Below are 15,729 nucleotides of genomic sequence, written 5' to 3'. Positions count from 1 at the left end.
TGGTAAGTTTCATCATCTTTCTTTTTAGATATATTTTTCCCACGTGGAACGTTTCCCTCTATATATATATATATATATATATATATATATATATATATATATGGCTGGAGCAGTAACTACAGGATGGAATCTTCTTGTAGAAATAATAAACAGCTGATCAGTTGCAAAATGGGAGGTTTTAAATCTCTTTACCATGCTTTCAACATTTATAAAACCATCTTTGGAAGGATATATTAACAGCTTGGGTTACCTGTCATGGCAGAGGTATTTTAAAATACAGCCGAAAGGCATCAGTCATGTATAAAAATTTTTCCTCCATTATAAGTACAACATGCACAACATGGTTGTTGTCATTTTGGTATCCAGCTCTACATTGATGGATACCAAATGACAATTACATTGCGCTTGTTGTAATTATACTTGGAGGTGAAAAATTTTATATTTGAATGACTCCTTTCAGTTATGTCACAACATGCAACCCATTTGTCAATATTTCCTTCAGAAGAAGATGCTTTATAACATTGAAAACCTGGTAAAGGGATTTAAACATGAGTAAATCTTCCATTCTGCAATTGATCAGGTATTTATTATTTCTGCAAGAAAATTTTGTGTGAATCTTCTCAGTTCTTCTTTCTGGTGTCCTGTCATCACCATGTTAATTCTAGCTGTTCTAGAGAGCTAAGCTATGTGCCAGTGGTTTCCTTCTACTGAGTCCTCCAGAAAGCAGTGAGAATTTTGGTACTACTTACACCGTTCACATGCCCTAGTTACGTCTGAAAGCAGCATTGCATTCATTTTCATGTCAGTGTTTGAACAGTGCTGTGACCTCACATTGGTTGTATTTTGTTAACATTCTAATAAATAGCTGTGCATGTAACAAATGTATAAGTGTCATCCTTTATGTTTTATGTTGGTTGCTTGTCAGGAAGCAGCCATTCGGCAGTGGGGCTTGTATCTGTGTGTCATTAAGGCTCTTAAGTTCAGTAACCAGGGTTTTAATTTGTCACACTGTAAGTTAGTCATAGCTTTAACTTGTCATGCTGTAAGTTAGTTACAGAAAATTGCAATTTAATTCTAACCTATCACAGCTATTTTCTTGGAATTAACACCATTTCTAATGAGATGCATCAGCTCCTATAGACAGATACTGTTTGAAATGTCTGCATGATTGAGATTTAAATTATTTGGTATTTGTGTATTTAATCTTTAAATTTTAAAGTGTTCACTGGCTGATGTTACGTAATAATTGTTGCTCCTTTTAAAATCTGTTCACTGCAGTGAACTGTACTATTACCCCTTTTACATGTTTTACAAATTTATTTGGTAATTGCACATTCATTCTTCTGGAACTGAATTACATGAAGGCGGAGCTAAGATTTCTAACTCAGACCTTAACTTGTACAGCTATCACCTAAACTGTATGAAACTGATGTCCGTTTTGAACCCTTCTTTTCCTAAGCTATAGATACACGTAAAATTTGTTTCAGCTTACTTTCATGTGGACCACCATCACACTTTTAAACTGTTATTTCTTGCACCACGACGTCATCATAAATTATAATATGAAGTACACAGAATATGTTATTTACCCTGTGAAAGTAAAAACAAAGATTGTTTTTATTTTTAATGTTGAAGTTCAAATTTCTGCGTAACACATTATTTTAAGCAAGATGTGTAATATAATTTTGGACCACCACCTTACCAGTTCCTCCCTGCTCCTACCACTACAAATGGTAACAATCATAAACTGGTCCACACAGCCTTGTCAACAAATGAAAGAAAGTGAGACAGGCAAGAAATGGACAAACTGTCGTGAGCAGAATGTGTACTATGTGAAGAATGTCACTGACCGAATTGGCACACATCTTCATTGGGTTAGTGTCCAGCCACAAGATTCAGGGTGTGCTAGGCTCCACCAAGGACAAAATAAATGCTTTACACACTGCAGGTGTGTACAAGATGAAATGTAGTGTGGAAAAGTATGCACTGATATGAACAATTGGTGAGGCCAATAGCAGTGTGCATATGCAAACACAGCAAATCTGCAGTGGCCAAACACCAGAAAGACTGCAGCTAGGAAAACAAATTAATGAAACCTTCATACTTGTAAAGCAGCCAGATTTGGTAAAATGCGGAATCAGAGTAGTCACTGAAATACGAAAACACACTAACAACATGAATAGAGAGGATGGGCTCAGGCCTGCCCCATCTGACTGCCAGCCCTCAAAATCCAACAGGCCGCATCGACAACATGAGACACGAGTGCTACTGGCAAGTGAAACAGGAACCACACCTACATCTACATCTATGCAAACCACCATGAGGTGCATGGCAGAGGGTACATACTAGTTATCAGGGTTTCTTTGTGTTCCATTCACATACGGAATGTCAGAAAAATGATTGAGTGAATGCCTCTGCTTGTGAAGCAATAATTCTAATCTTATCCTCACAATCCCTATGTGAGCAGTTTATAGGGGATTTTAGTATTTTCCTACACACATAATTTAATGCTGGTTCTTGAAACTTTGTTAACAGACTTCCTCAGGGTAGTTTACGTCTATCTTCAAGAGTCTTCCAGTTCAGTTCCTTCAGTATCTCTGTAACATTCTCCCATGGATTAAACAACCTGTGACCATTCTTGCTGCACTTCTCTTATGTACGTTCAATATCCGCTGTTGGTTCTATTTGGACAGGTCCTACACACTTCTCAATATTTTAAAACTGGTCACACAAGTGATTTGTAAGCAATCTTCTTTGTGGTCTGATTGCACTTTTCCAGTATTCTACCACCTGCTTTACCCATGACTGAACCTATGTGATCATTCCATTTCATGTCCCTACAACGTGTTACACCCATGTATTTGCATGAGTTGGCCGATTCCAACAGTAATTCATTGGTGTTATTGTTACATGATACTACATTTTTTCCTCTTGTCAAGCACATAATTTTACATTTCTGGACATTTAAAACAAGTTGCCAACCTTTGCACCAATTTGAAAACTTATTTGGATCTGACCGAGTGTTTATGCAGCTTCTTTGATGTAAAAGTTCATTACGGATAACGGCATCATCTGCAAAGAGCCTAATGTTACTATTAATATTGTTTGCAACGTCATTAATATACAACATAAATAGTAAGGCACACAACACACTTCTGTGGGGTACACCTGAAGTTACTTCTACATCTCATGATGACTCTCCATCCAAGATAAGTTACTTCTACATCTCATGATGACTCTCCATCCAAGATAACTTGCTGTGTCCTCTGTACCAAAAAGTCCTTAATCCAGTCACAAATTTCACTTGATAACCTATATAATCATACATTTGACAAAAGTGTAGGTTTGGTACTGACTCAAATGCATTTCAGAAATCAAGAAATAATGCATCTTCCTGATTGCCTTGATCCAAAGCTTTCTGTATGTCATGTGATAAAAGTGCAAGTTGGGTTCCACATGATCAATGTTTTTGGAATCCATGCTGGTTGGCATTGAGGAGGTTATTCTCTTCAAGATACCTTATTATGTTTCAGCTCAGAATGTGTTGTAAGATTCTACAACAAACTGACATCAAGGCTATTGGATAGTAGTAGTTGTGTGGATCACTTTTATTATCTTTCTTGTAGACAGGTGTGACTGTACTTTTTTTTCCCCCCAAGAAGTGTGCATGGCTTTTTGTTCGAGGGATCTACATCTACCAACTACAGTTAAGTAATTTCTCTGCTATTCAGAATTAAGTGTCTGGCAGAGGGTTCAATGAGCCACCTTCAAGCTATCTCTAGCATTCCACTCTCGAACGGTGCGCGGGGAAAATGAGCCCTTAAATTTTTCTGTGCGAGCCCTGATTTCTCTTATTTTATCATGATGATCATTTCTCCCTGTGTAGATGGGTGCCAACCAAATGTTTTTGCAATCAGGGGAGAAAACTGGTGATTGAAATTTCATGAGAAGATCCCATCGCAATGAAAAACGCATTTGTTTTAATGATTGCCACTCCAATACACGTATCATGTCTGTGGCACTATCTCCCATATTTTGCGATAATGCAAAACAAGCTGCTCTTCTTTGAACTTTTTCAATGTCATCTGTCAGCCCCACCTGACGTGGATCCCACACCGCACAGCAATACTCCAGAATAGAGCGGACAAGCGTGGTGTAAGCAGTCTCTTTAGTAGATCTGTAACACCTTCTAAGTGGTCTGCCAATGAATCACAGTCTTGGATCTGCTCTACCCATAACATTATCTGTGTGATCGGTCCAATTTAGGTTACTTGTAATTGTTATCTCTAAGTATTTAGTTGAATTTACAGCCTTCAGATTTGTGTGACTTATCGTGTAATCGAAATTTAGTGGGTTTCTTTTAGCACTCATGTGAATAACTTCACAGTTTTCTTTTTTCAGGCTCAATTGCCACTTTTCACACCATATAGATATCTTATGTAAATCATTTTGCATTTCGTTTTGATCATCTGATGACTTTACAAGATGGTAAATGACAGCATCATCTGCAAATAATCTAAGAGGGCTACTCAGATTGTCTCCTATGTCGTTAGAATAGATCAGAAACAACAGAGGGCCTATAACAAATGGTTCAAATGGCTCTGAGCACTATGGGACTTAACATCTGTGGTCATCAGTCCCCTAGAACTTAGAACTACTTAAACCTAACTAACCTAAGGACATCACACACATCCATGCCCAAGGCAGGATTCGAACCTGCGACCGTAGTGGTCATGCGGTTCCCGACTGAAGCGCCTAGAACCTCACGACCACACCGGCTGGTGGCCTATAACAATTCCCTGGGGAACACCAGATGTTATTTCTGTTTTATTCGATGACTTTACATCTATTACTATGAACTGTGACCTTCCTGACAGGAAATAACTAATCCACTCACACAACTGAGGCAATATTCCATAGGCACGCAGTTTGGTTAGAAGGTGCTTGTGAGGAACGTGTCGAAAGCCTTCTGGAAATCTATAAATATGGAATCAATTTGACATCCCCTGTCGATAGCACTCATTACTTCATGAGTATAAAGAGCTAGTTGTGTTTCACGAGAACAACCTTTCCTGAATCCGTGCTGACTATGTGTCAATAAATTGTTTTCTTCGAGGTGATTCATAATGTTCGAATACAGTATATGTTCCAAAACCCTACAGCAAATTGTCGTTAGTGATATGGGCCTGTAATTCAGTGGATTACTCCTATTTCCCTTTTTAGGTATTGGTGTGACTTGAGAAATTTTCCAGTCTTTAGGTACAGAACTTTCTGTGAGCAAGCAGTTGTATATAATTGCTAAATATGGAGCTATCACATCAGCACACTCTGAAAGGAACCTGACTGTTATATAATCTGGACCAGAGGTCTTGCCTTTATTAAGTGATTTAAGCTGCTTTGCTACACCGAGGATATCTACTTCTATGTTTCTCATCTTCGCAGTTGTTCTTGATTGGAATTCATCTTCTTTGGTGAAGGAGTTTCGGAAAACCACGTTTAATAACTCTGCTTAGTGGCACTGTCATCAGTGACTCACCATTGTTATCACGCAGTGAAGGTATTGATTGCGTCTTCCCACTGGTGTGCTTTATGTTTGATCAGAATCTCTTTGGGTTTTCTGCCAGATTCCGAGACAGATTTTCATTGTGGAAATTATTAAAAGCAGCTCACATTGAAATACGTGCATTATTTCAAACTTCTGCAAAACTTTTCTGATCTTGGGGATTTTGCGTTCTTTTAAATTTGGCATGCTTTTTTCATTGCTTCTGCAACAGTGTTCTGACCCATTTTGTGTACCATGGGGGATCAGTACCATCACTTATTAATTTATGTGGTATATATCTCTCAATCTCCATCGATACTATCTCTTTAAAATCATTCCACATCTTTTATACACTTACATTATCAGATTGGAAGGAGTGGAGACTGTTTCTTAAAAAGGTATGAAGAGCATTTTTATCAGCTTTTATAAATACATGTACTTCGCGTTTCTTTCTGATAGTTGTGGGCGTTATGGTATTCGGCTTCGCAATAACTGCCTTGTGGTCGCTAATCCCTGTATTCATCATGATACTCCCTATTTGCCCATGATTTTTTGTTATTAAGAGGTCAAGTATACTTTTGAAACCATTAACGCTTCGAGTGTGCTCATGAACTAATTATTCAAAATAATTTTCTGAGAAAGCATTCAGTACAATTTTGGATGACTTTTTAAGCCTGGGACCAGCTTTAAACATTTAATTTTTCCAGCATATTGAGGGTAGATTGAAGTTGCTACTGACTATAATTCTATGAGTGGGATACCTATTTGAAATGAGACTCAAGTTTTCTTTGAACTGTTCAGCAACTAATCTTCTGAGCCAGGGGTCGGTAAAACAATCCAATTAATAGTTTAGTCTGATTGTCAAGTATAACCTCTCCCCATACTATTTTGCAGGAATTATCTAATTCAATTTCACCACAAGGTAAACTACTTCTGACAGCAATAAATTTTCCACCACCAACCTTTTTGAACACTGTTAGGTCCTTAGAAAAAATTTTGGATGAACTTATTTCCAGCTTTAGCCAGCTTTCCATACCTATAACTATTTGAACTTCAGTCCTTTCTACTAGGGCTTGGAACTCTGGTTCTTTCGCAACACAGCTACGACAATTTACAACTACAATACTGATCATTTCTACAACTACCTCACCTGCCCCCTTTTAGACGGACACTCTTTCTGTGGTTTCCTGAGAGTCTCTAACATAAAAAACTGCCCAGTCCCTTCTACACAGCCCCCACTACCCATGTACCTGCTTCCTGTCTGTAACGGACTCCTGACCTATTAAGCGGAACCTGGAAACCCACCACCCGATGGTGCAAGTCAAGGAATCTGCAGCCTACATGGTCACAGAACTGCCTGAGCCTCTGATTCAGACCCTCCACTCGGCTCTCCACCAAAGGACCACAGTGCGTTCTGTTGATGATGCTGCAGATGGTGAGCTCCGCCTTAATCTCACAAGCCAGTCTTTACCATTTGCGCTAGCTGCCCGAAACCAGAGAGAATCTCCTCTGATCCAAAGCGACACACGTCATTAGTACCAACATGGGCCACCACCTGTAGTTGGCTGCACCTCGTACTCTTCATGGCATCCAGAACCACCCTTTCCACATCTGGAATGACTCCCCCTGGTATGCACACGGAGTGTACACTGGCTTCCTTCCCCTCCTTGGCAGCCATGTTCCTAAGGGGCCCCATTATGCACCTAACATTGGAGCTCCCAACTAACAGCAAACCCACCCTCTGTGAATGCCTAGACCTCGCAGGCTGAGAAGCTACCTCCGGAACAGGGTGGACGATTGCATCCGGCTCAGAGACTTCATCAGCCACAGATAATGCCCGAAACCTGTTCGTCAAATGGACCAGGGAGGCCCAACGATCAGCCCCTCAGAAAGTCTTTCGCTGCCTGCCAGACCTTGGAATGATCTCCCACTCTACCACGGGTGAGGGGTCAACCTCGGTGCAGGCAGTACCCGTGGCGGTCACAGCAGTGGACCAATCTGGGGACATGTGGGTCATGCTCGACGTTCCTCGGATCCCCGCGTCCAAAGCCCCACAGTGATGCCCCTCGGCAGCAGCCTCTAACTGTGTGACGAAAGCCAACACTGCCTGGAGCTGTGAACGAAGGGTCACCAACTCAGCTCGCATCTGTACACAGCAATCACAGTGCCTATCCATTACTGAAGTCGCTCCTGTTTGAAACTCATAAAAATATGTAATAAATGAACGGTGTACTCACCTTATTAGCAGCAGGAACTTGAGCGGCTTTGTCACTGATGGTCTAACTGACAATGAGCTGTTCTAAGCAAGACAAACAATAGCCTGTACAGTATGAGGGTCGATAGCAATGGCAGAACTGTACACTACACTGTTTTTAAAATAAATACAGGTTGTTCCCAGTAAGCATTCAAACACTCGAGAAATTACAAAAAAATACTAGTAACTACACAGGTAACTGAAAATAAGCTCCTTCTCGAAGCTCATACAAATATGTAATAATCGAACGGTGTACTCACCTTATTAGCAGCAGGAACTCACATTGTTCTCTCACTGGAGGTCTAACTGACACTGTGATGGATTTCAGCAACAGGAGGGGCGAACACAGCAAAAAATTCAGTATAGAATCTGACAGGCCCTGGAGCTTTGCCCAGTTTTAACGATTTCAGTTGTTTCTCAATATCACTGACACTAATATTTACTTCATTCATCTTTGCAGTGGCATGAGGATTAAATTTTTCTCCTGGGTTTGAAAACCAATTTCAGCATTTCAGCTTTTGCTTTGTTACCATAAATTTCAGTTACTTATTCGCTGGGGACTGCACACTATCTTTGGTGCCACTTTACATGTGACCAAAATTTATTTGGGTTCTGTGAAAGACCATTTGACAGTGTTCTGCTAAGGTAGTCATTGAAGGCATCATGCATAAATCTCTTGACAGCCAAACACATTTCACTCAACATCTCTCTGTCTATTTCCCTATGTTTGTTTTACTCATATTATGCAGTAATCTCTGCTTCTTTAGAAGTTCCTTTACAGTGACTATATACCATGGATGTTCCCTCCCATTATAGACTGTTCTGCTGGGTACATATCTATCCAATGTGTAATCAACTATTCTTTTAAGCTTGAGCCATAGTTTCATTACATGCTCCTGCCCTGTGTTGAAAGTTTCAAGTTCCTCACTAAGATATGACACCACTGATTTTTCAACTAGTTTACTAAACATATATACCTTTCTGCTTGTTTTAATTGTCCTGTGGACTTTGGTAACCATTGTTGCCACAACTGCATCATGGTCACTGATACCTGTTTCGATGTGGACATCCTCAAAGAGGACAGGTCTGTTTATTGCCATTAGATTCCATATATTTCCATCATGAGTAGGGTTCCTAACTATGTTCTATGTAGTTTTCAGAGAAGGCATTTGGTAATGTTTCACATAATGTCTTATCCCACCCACCACTAACAAAACAGTAAGTTTCCCAACTAATTGTTGGATGATTAAAGTCTCCATCAATGATTGCAGAATCATTGGAGAACTTATGTACAAGTGAACTGAGGTTTTCTCTGATATTTTTGGTTACATCAGAAGATGAGTCTGGTGGGTGATAGGATCCCATTATCATTTACTTTTGTCCAATCAATCTCACATGCAGCTTCAATTTCTATCTCAGTGGTTTGAGTTTCTTGTCTACTGTGACAAATATACCACCTTCATTTCCCATTACAGAACAATTGTTTTGAACGAGGTTAGGCCTACTGTTCTCAAAAATTTTAAAAGAGCTAGTTTAAGCCTATAATTGACAGTAACAGCACAAGTTTATCACAGTTCTCGCAAATGTTCTAAATTTCACAGTAGATCACAATAAAAATGTGTATTAATATAATCAATAACAAATTATGCAGAAGTGATGTGAACAGAAAAATATGCGAATCTAGAACTTCAAATTGGTACACACGAATCTTGTACATGCGGTCTCACATAAAAGGAAAATTCTGAAGTTGGTTTCTATATATAAACAAATGTGTGTGTGCAACAGATTTTTCACTCAGCTGATTCTCTTTGCACATCTACACTAGCATACCGAATAAGAACACTGCAGCACGTGTTTATCTCGGTCAAAATCGCTAAAATGTGCAATGCCCACAAAGCGCGTCTCTTGCCTGTTGCAGCTAACAATGCTTACAATGTTAACAATGCACCTCATTCGCTGATGAACACCAATCATGCACAATGCAAGGAGCAGTAGACAACAGCTGATCCCCTATACCGCCACCGTTATAAGCTATTACGGTAACATTCTCAATCCTCCCACCTTAAGAGGCCAATTATAACAATGATATTTTAGAACTGTAACATAATTTCATGCTCAGTGAGCAGTAATGACAAAATATAAGTGACTCTGCACAGGTAAAATACACCAAAAGACCCAGAGAAATGCCACATTTTTTTACATCTTGAAACAGTACCATAATAAGAAAACTTTCGTGTCAACTTACTCTGGTCCCAGAAGCCTATGCAGTTATCAACAGGTCCCATCCATGCTCAATTCAATTGCATTCATGTCTAGGGGCTGTGCTGGCCAATGAATTCGGCTGATGTTGCATCTTTGAAGATACCGAGACACTGCTAGAGTACAGTGCGGTCTTGTATTGTCATCAACTAGGATGAAGTTGTCACCGACTTCACGTATGTAGGGCATAACAATCATTTGTAGGACCTCTTGAGAGGCATTAGGGAATAGTCAAATTGCTATATATGTGAATTAAGAGGATCCCACCATCGCATCATTATTGCCTCCCAGAACATTACATTGCCACCTGCAAACAAATGGACTTTCTGAATGTATCAACATTCCTGGTGTTGTCTCATGCTTTTCCAAATGCTAATACACCTAGTGTCTGGTCGCAAACCAATCCTGGTCTCATCAACAAACATGACATTACTCTGTCTTGCAATCATCCAATGGTGATGTGCAAGAGTCTAGGTCTTCTCTTGCTTTGGTTCTATTGGTTCAGTACAAAACTTCTCATTCCTCTTTTAGAATGAAGACCGCTTCTGATACAATCTTCTACACACTGTTTGGTCTGAGATACGAATCCCTGCTGCCCGGGAGAAGTCAGTTCCAATATTTCTGGCAGCTGATGATGGGCACCCTCGAGCCGACAGCTGGAGCAAACAATCCTGCATTGGTGTTGTCATATGAGGACAACCGCTGTGATGTCTGCCATTCACACTTCCCATCTCTCTGTACTTTTCTCCACACCTTCAACATGGCACTTTCTGAGTGACTTGTAACCCATTGGCAACATCCTGCTGAAAGTAAAGCCACTATCCTGACTCTATCAAAGTGTTGTCTGCCTCTGTGTGGCACATTACTGCAGTGCTGAACACATGTGGTACTGAATGAAGTTGTTGTTGATACTAGACTGCTCACAGTGTGCTGTTGTGGCAGGGTATGTTTATATGACTGGGAAACAGCCACAAAGCATGCCAGTAGTGAACACTAGAGAGTATATTGGCTCCAAATGAATATGTATGAAGCACCTGGGTCAGTGAGACCTCTAGCATCATAGACTACATTTTACAATATCATTCCAAGCTATTGTTGAACAGTGTGTATGTCATATGACATTACATCACTGAGCGGTTCTAAGCACTTCAGTCTGGAACCGTGCTGCTGTTGCGGTCACAGGTTCTAATCCTGCCTCGTGCATGGATGTGTGTGACGTCCTTAGGTTTGTTAGGTTTAAGCAGTTCTAAGTCTAGAGGACTGATGTTAAGTCCCGTAGTGCTTAGAGCCATTTGAACCATTTGAATTACAATCACCAATGGTTGTAGTTTTGAGAAGAGGATCACCTGAACAATATTCAGAATACTTCGGTATTTTAGCTCTTGCCATGAGAAGAGTTACTGCCAGGAAACAATAGCAGTAGTGTACACCAGAAGATCCTGTGGAAGATTCCAGCAGAGGGATCAAAACATCGATCATTTTAGAAGGAATATGACGCAGCCCAATAACCCAGAAGATTTGAACTTTAGTGACAATGGCTATGAAAGCCTGCAGACTTACAGGAAACAATGTGTTTCTACTATACACCTATCTTTCCAAGCCTTCAAACAGCTTTTCTCACAAAGAGTAGTACTCTGAACACTATTAGTAACTATTAGTCTTGTCTACAATAACCGAGACTAATTACTCTGTGAACAATGTCTGAAAGACTTGTAGTGCACTAGAGTTTTCCAGAAGTATAAGAGTCACACTTGAATATACACGGTAACAAAATAATGAACCATGGTATTCAGTTCCTTCCTGTACCACTAACATTTATCCACAAACTTGTCTTTCTTCACTGGGGGCACATTATTTTCATCTTAATTATTGTTGTCAGTCGTACTTCCTTCCAGAAGATGTGCAATGAGAAAAATGACTTTCTAGTCCCTGATGTATTGAAGGACAAGAATCAAGAGCCACAGTGCCCTCTGTTTCAGACAAAGAAAGAGAAAATTAACTCCCATTAACATTTTCCAAAAGAATACGTTCTATTTCCTCAGCAGACAGCATGAGTTTACACATTTTGAAATACAATGAAACAATACAAAACAAGCCACAAGGTTGATGAACTGCTGCTTCTACCATCTGAGTTGCATCAAGGAACCACTGGTAATCCTACAAACGGCTTGGAGCTCTATAAATGGTGTTGTGTTACTACGATGCTAGCTCTTACTAAGAAAACATCAAAACATATACAAATCTGATATTAGCACTCTTGGCTCCTGTCACAAACATAAATTGTTAGCACTGGAGACGCACTGGGCACAAATCTATATGCTGCAACCAGTTAAAGGGTTAATTGTGGATCTGCCGCAATTGGATACATTCCTCCAACCTTACAATTTAAGAATACATACAGTTACGAATATATGAAGTATAAAACAAAAATACATAAATAAAACATAAAGTTAGTTTTTAATGCCCCATGTAATCACTCAAAAAACTCATAGCACCTGTAATCCCAGGGTCCACAAAACAATCACAGAATGTTACTGTAATTTAAAAAAAGATTTTGATGAAAATTAAAACAACAATTTATAAATACTGAACAAAGATAAACAGCCTTCTTCCAGGATGGATCATCCAAGAGGAATGAAAAACAGATTGCTTGAAGAAATAGACAGTGTAGAAGTTTTTGATCACTAATTTGAAACAGAAAGTTATGTGCAAATAATGCAAAAAGTGTGCAGAATAGACCAATGGGTGTGAACAACACAATTTTAATGTTTCTATTTATTCCTTGCCAATAATTCAAGTTTTTCTTCTTTGTATTTCACTTAAGTGTAATTTAACAGATATATTCTCAAAATAGTTTGATGAAACACATACCATATTTCCCCAAGTATAAGATGACTCCGAATATAAGATGACCCACTTTTTTTTTTTTTCAAAGGCTCCTTGAGAGAGATTTATTTTTAACACATTCTGACTAATCAAAATCCCAAACTTTTTACTGCCATAAAGCACCTGCTTGAAATGACAGCACTATGAGGGGCATTTGAAAAGTCTGTGAAAAGTCCGAGAGATGGCACCACCGGTGCGTATCGAGGTCATGTTTAGTTAGTAGCATCTTTGGAAAGAATGCACACCAAGTTTCAGCCATATTGGTCTATTTTTTTGTGTTTGTCATTCATGTGAATCAAGGAAGTTGAGTGATTGTCAAAAAATGGACAAAAAAGAATTTTGTGTGGTAATTAAACATTAAGAGAAGCTTGATAAACATTACGGTGACTCTGCACCTTCGATTAGAACAGTTTATAAGAGGTTTCAAAATTTTCGGAGTGGCCATAGGGGCACAAGTGATGCTGAACATTCTGGACGCCCTGTGGAGGTTATAACTCCCGAAATCATTGATCAAATCCATGAATGGTGATGGATGACAGAAGAGTTAAGGTGCGTGAGATTGCTAGTGCTATGGGCATCTCAAATGAATGGTTACATAATATTTTGCATAAACATTTGGACATGAGAAAGCTATCCGCAAGATGGGTTCAGAGACTGCTCCCGCTTGAACAAAAACAGAATCATGTGAAGTGCTGCAATGATGGTTTCCAGCTATTCAGGAAGAATCCACAGGACTTTAAGCGTCGCTTCAGCACTGTGGATGAAACATGGATACATTACTATACTCCTGAGACCAAACAACAATCTAAACAATGGTTTACCAAGGGAGAATCTGCACCAAAAAAAGGCGAAGACCATTCCTTCAGCCAGAACGGTTATGGCGACTGTCTTTTGGGATTCGCAAGGGGATAATCCTCATCGACTATCTGGAAAAGGGAAAAACTATTACAGGTACATATTATTCAACGTTACTGGGCCGTTTTAAAACCGAGCTGCAAGAAAAGTGCCGACGATTGAACAGCAAAAACGTCCTTTTCCATCATGACAATGCACCAGCACACACCTCAGCAGTTGTGGTCGCAAAATTAATGGAAATAGGATTCCGACTCATTTCACATCCCCCCTATTCTCCAGACTTGGCTCCCTCTGATAACTATTTGATCCCCAATTCGAAGAAATGGCTGGCGGGACAAAGGTTATATTCAAATGAGAAGGTGATTGCAGCAACTAATAGCTATTTTGCAGACTTCGACAATTCCTGTTATTTGGAAGGGATCAACAAATTATAACAGCGTTGGAAGAAGTGTATAAGTCTAAAAGGAGACACTGTTGAAAAATAAAAAAGGTTTACCCCAAACACGTAAGTAGTTTTTATTTTTGCACGGACTTTTCAAATGCCCCTCATACACACATTCTGAACTTAGGCCATTTATTGATCACCTACAATTTGATAATACAAGGGGAAATAAAATAAACAAAAATAAATGGTTTACAGTAATTTTTATCTTCACTACCTTTAAGCCTGTCGTCTGGGATTTCACTATTTTTACTCACCACCATCATCCTAACAAAACAGCTGTTAAATTTATATCTTTGTTGTCACAAATATTTGACTGTTCCCTCCAAATATATTGTGATTTCTGAGGTTGTGGTTAAGGTGGATCTGAGAATGCAGCTTCCCCCCCCCCCCCCCCCCCCCCCCCCCCCCCCCCCCGCCCCTAATACATATCGGATTTTGCTTCTGTACTGAAGTGAGAATGCAAACATCCCATTGGCTGCATAAAACCAGCAGGTGATACACCCTCTTTCTTTCTCATCATACCTCACAGTGAACGTTGAAACACTGCTGCAGGAAACACATTAAGTATGCTACTGGCTCCCATCTAGACTTTTACCACATCCTGCAGAAACGTATACTATTCTTAGATATTTGTCTAATTTTCAAGTCAGTTCAAATGGATTTGGGCAAACTGTATGCAGTATAGATTCCCTTGGTTGGCAGCACAACTAAATTTGCAGCCCACTCACCATTTCCCTTCCCTTTCTGATCTGAGCTGTCGTCACTGTTCCCCCCTCCAACACTTGCACAATTCTTTGCTTGAGCAACTGAAATGCAGACTGCAATGTCTTCTAGGGTGCAGATCACATGCAACAGCACCAACCAATATATAAATAAAAGTTCACAATCACATTCTCAAACTTTTGCTCTTTCGCGATCTAGTGACATCTGTCGGTACTATCTCCAGAACTGGTCTTTGTCATGTTATTTATTCTCACAATAACAATTACAATCAGTTTAATATGATTTGTTTCATTTTTTAGATGTTTAATTCTAGATTAATTTTCTCTCTTACTTCATCTGAATGTCATCATGTTGTTTTAAAGCTGATGAAGTGTCACACTCATGCAAGCTTATTATGACCCCATAGCACTGATACTGGGGATGTGAAGAAACAAGCAAACTGGATAATTAACAACATGTGTAAGTTGGCACCAGAGAATCGAACAAGACAATATGACCGATGACCTATCCCCTCCCCTCCCATCACCACCCTAGCTCTTGTAAGCTAGGCACATGCATTGCTGGGCTGTGATTGCCTTGATATGATTGTGCAACACACAGCAAACATTTCAATAATTTAAAAACAAGCAATTTGTTACAAAATTGTTCACAAACATCTCATCTTGTTGCTCTTTGAAACATGCACGTACACTGTGAGCTGTGTGTCACATTGCATCATCCTGCTGGTAATGTCATAATGCCTAAGAAAAACAAACTGAATGTAGG

The sequence above is a fragment of the Schistocerca americana genome, chromosome 8 (assembly GCF_021461395.2).
Source record: "Schistocerca americana isolate TAMUIC-IGC-003095 chromosome 8, iqSchAmer2.1, whole genome shotgun sequence".
Lineage (NCBI taxonomy): Eukaryota > Metazoa > Arthropoda > Insecta > Orthoptera > Acrididae > Schistocerca > Schistocerca americana.
The sequence above is the reverse complement of the archived record's forward strand: the minus strand, read 5'-3'. Positions refer to the sequence as shown.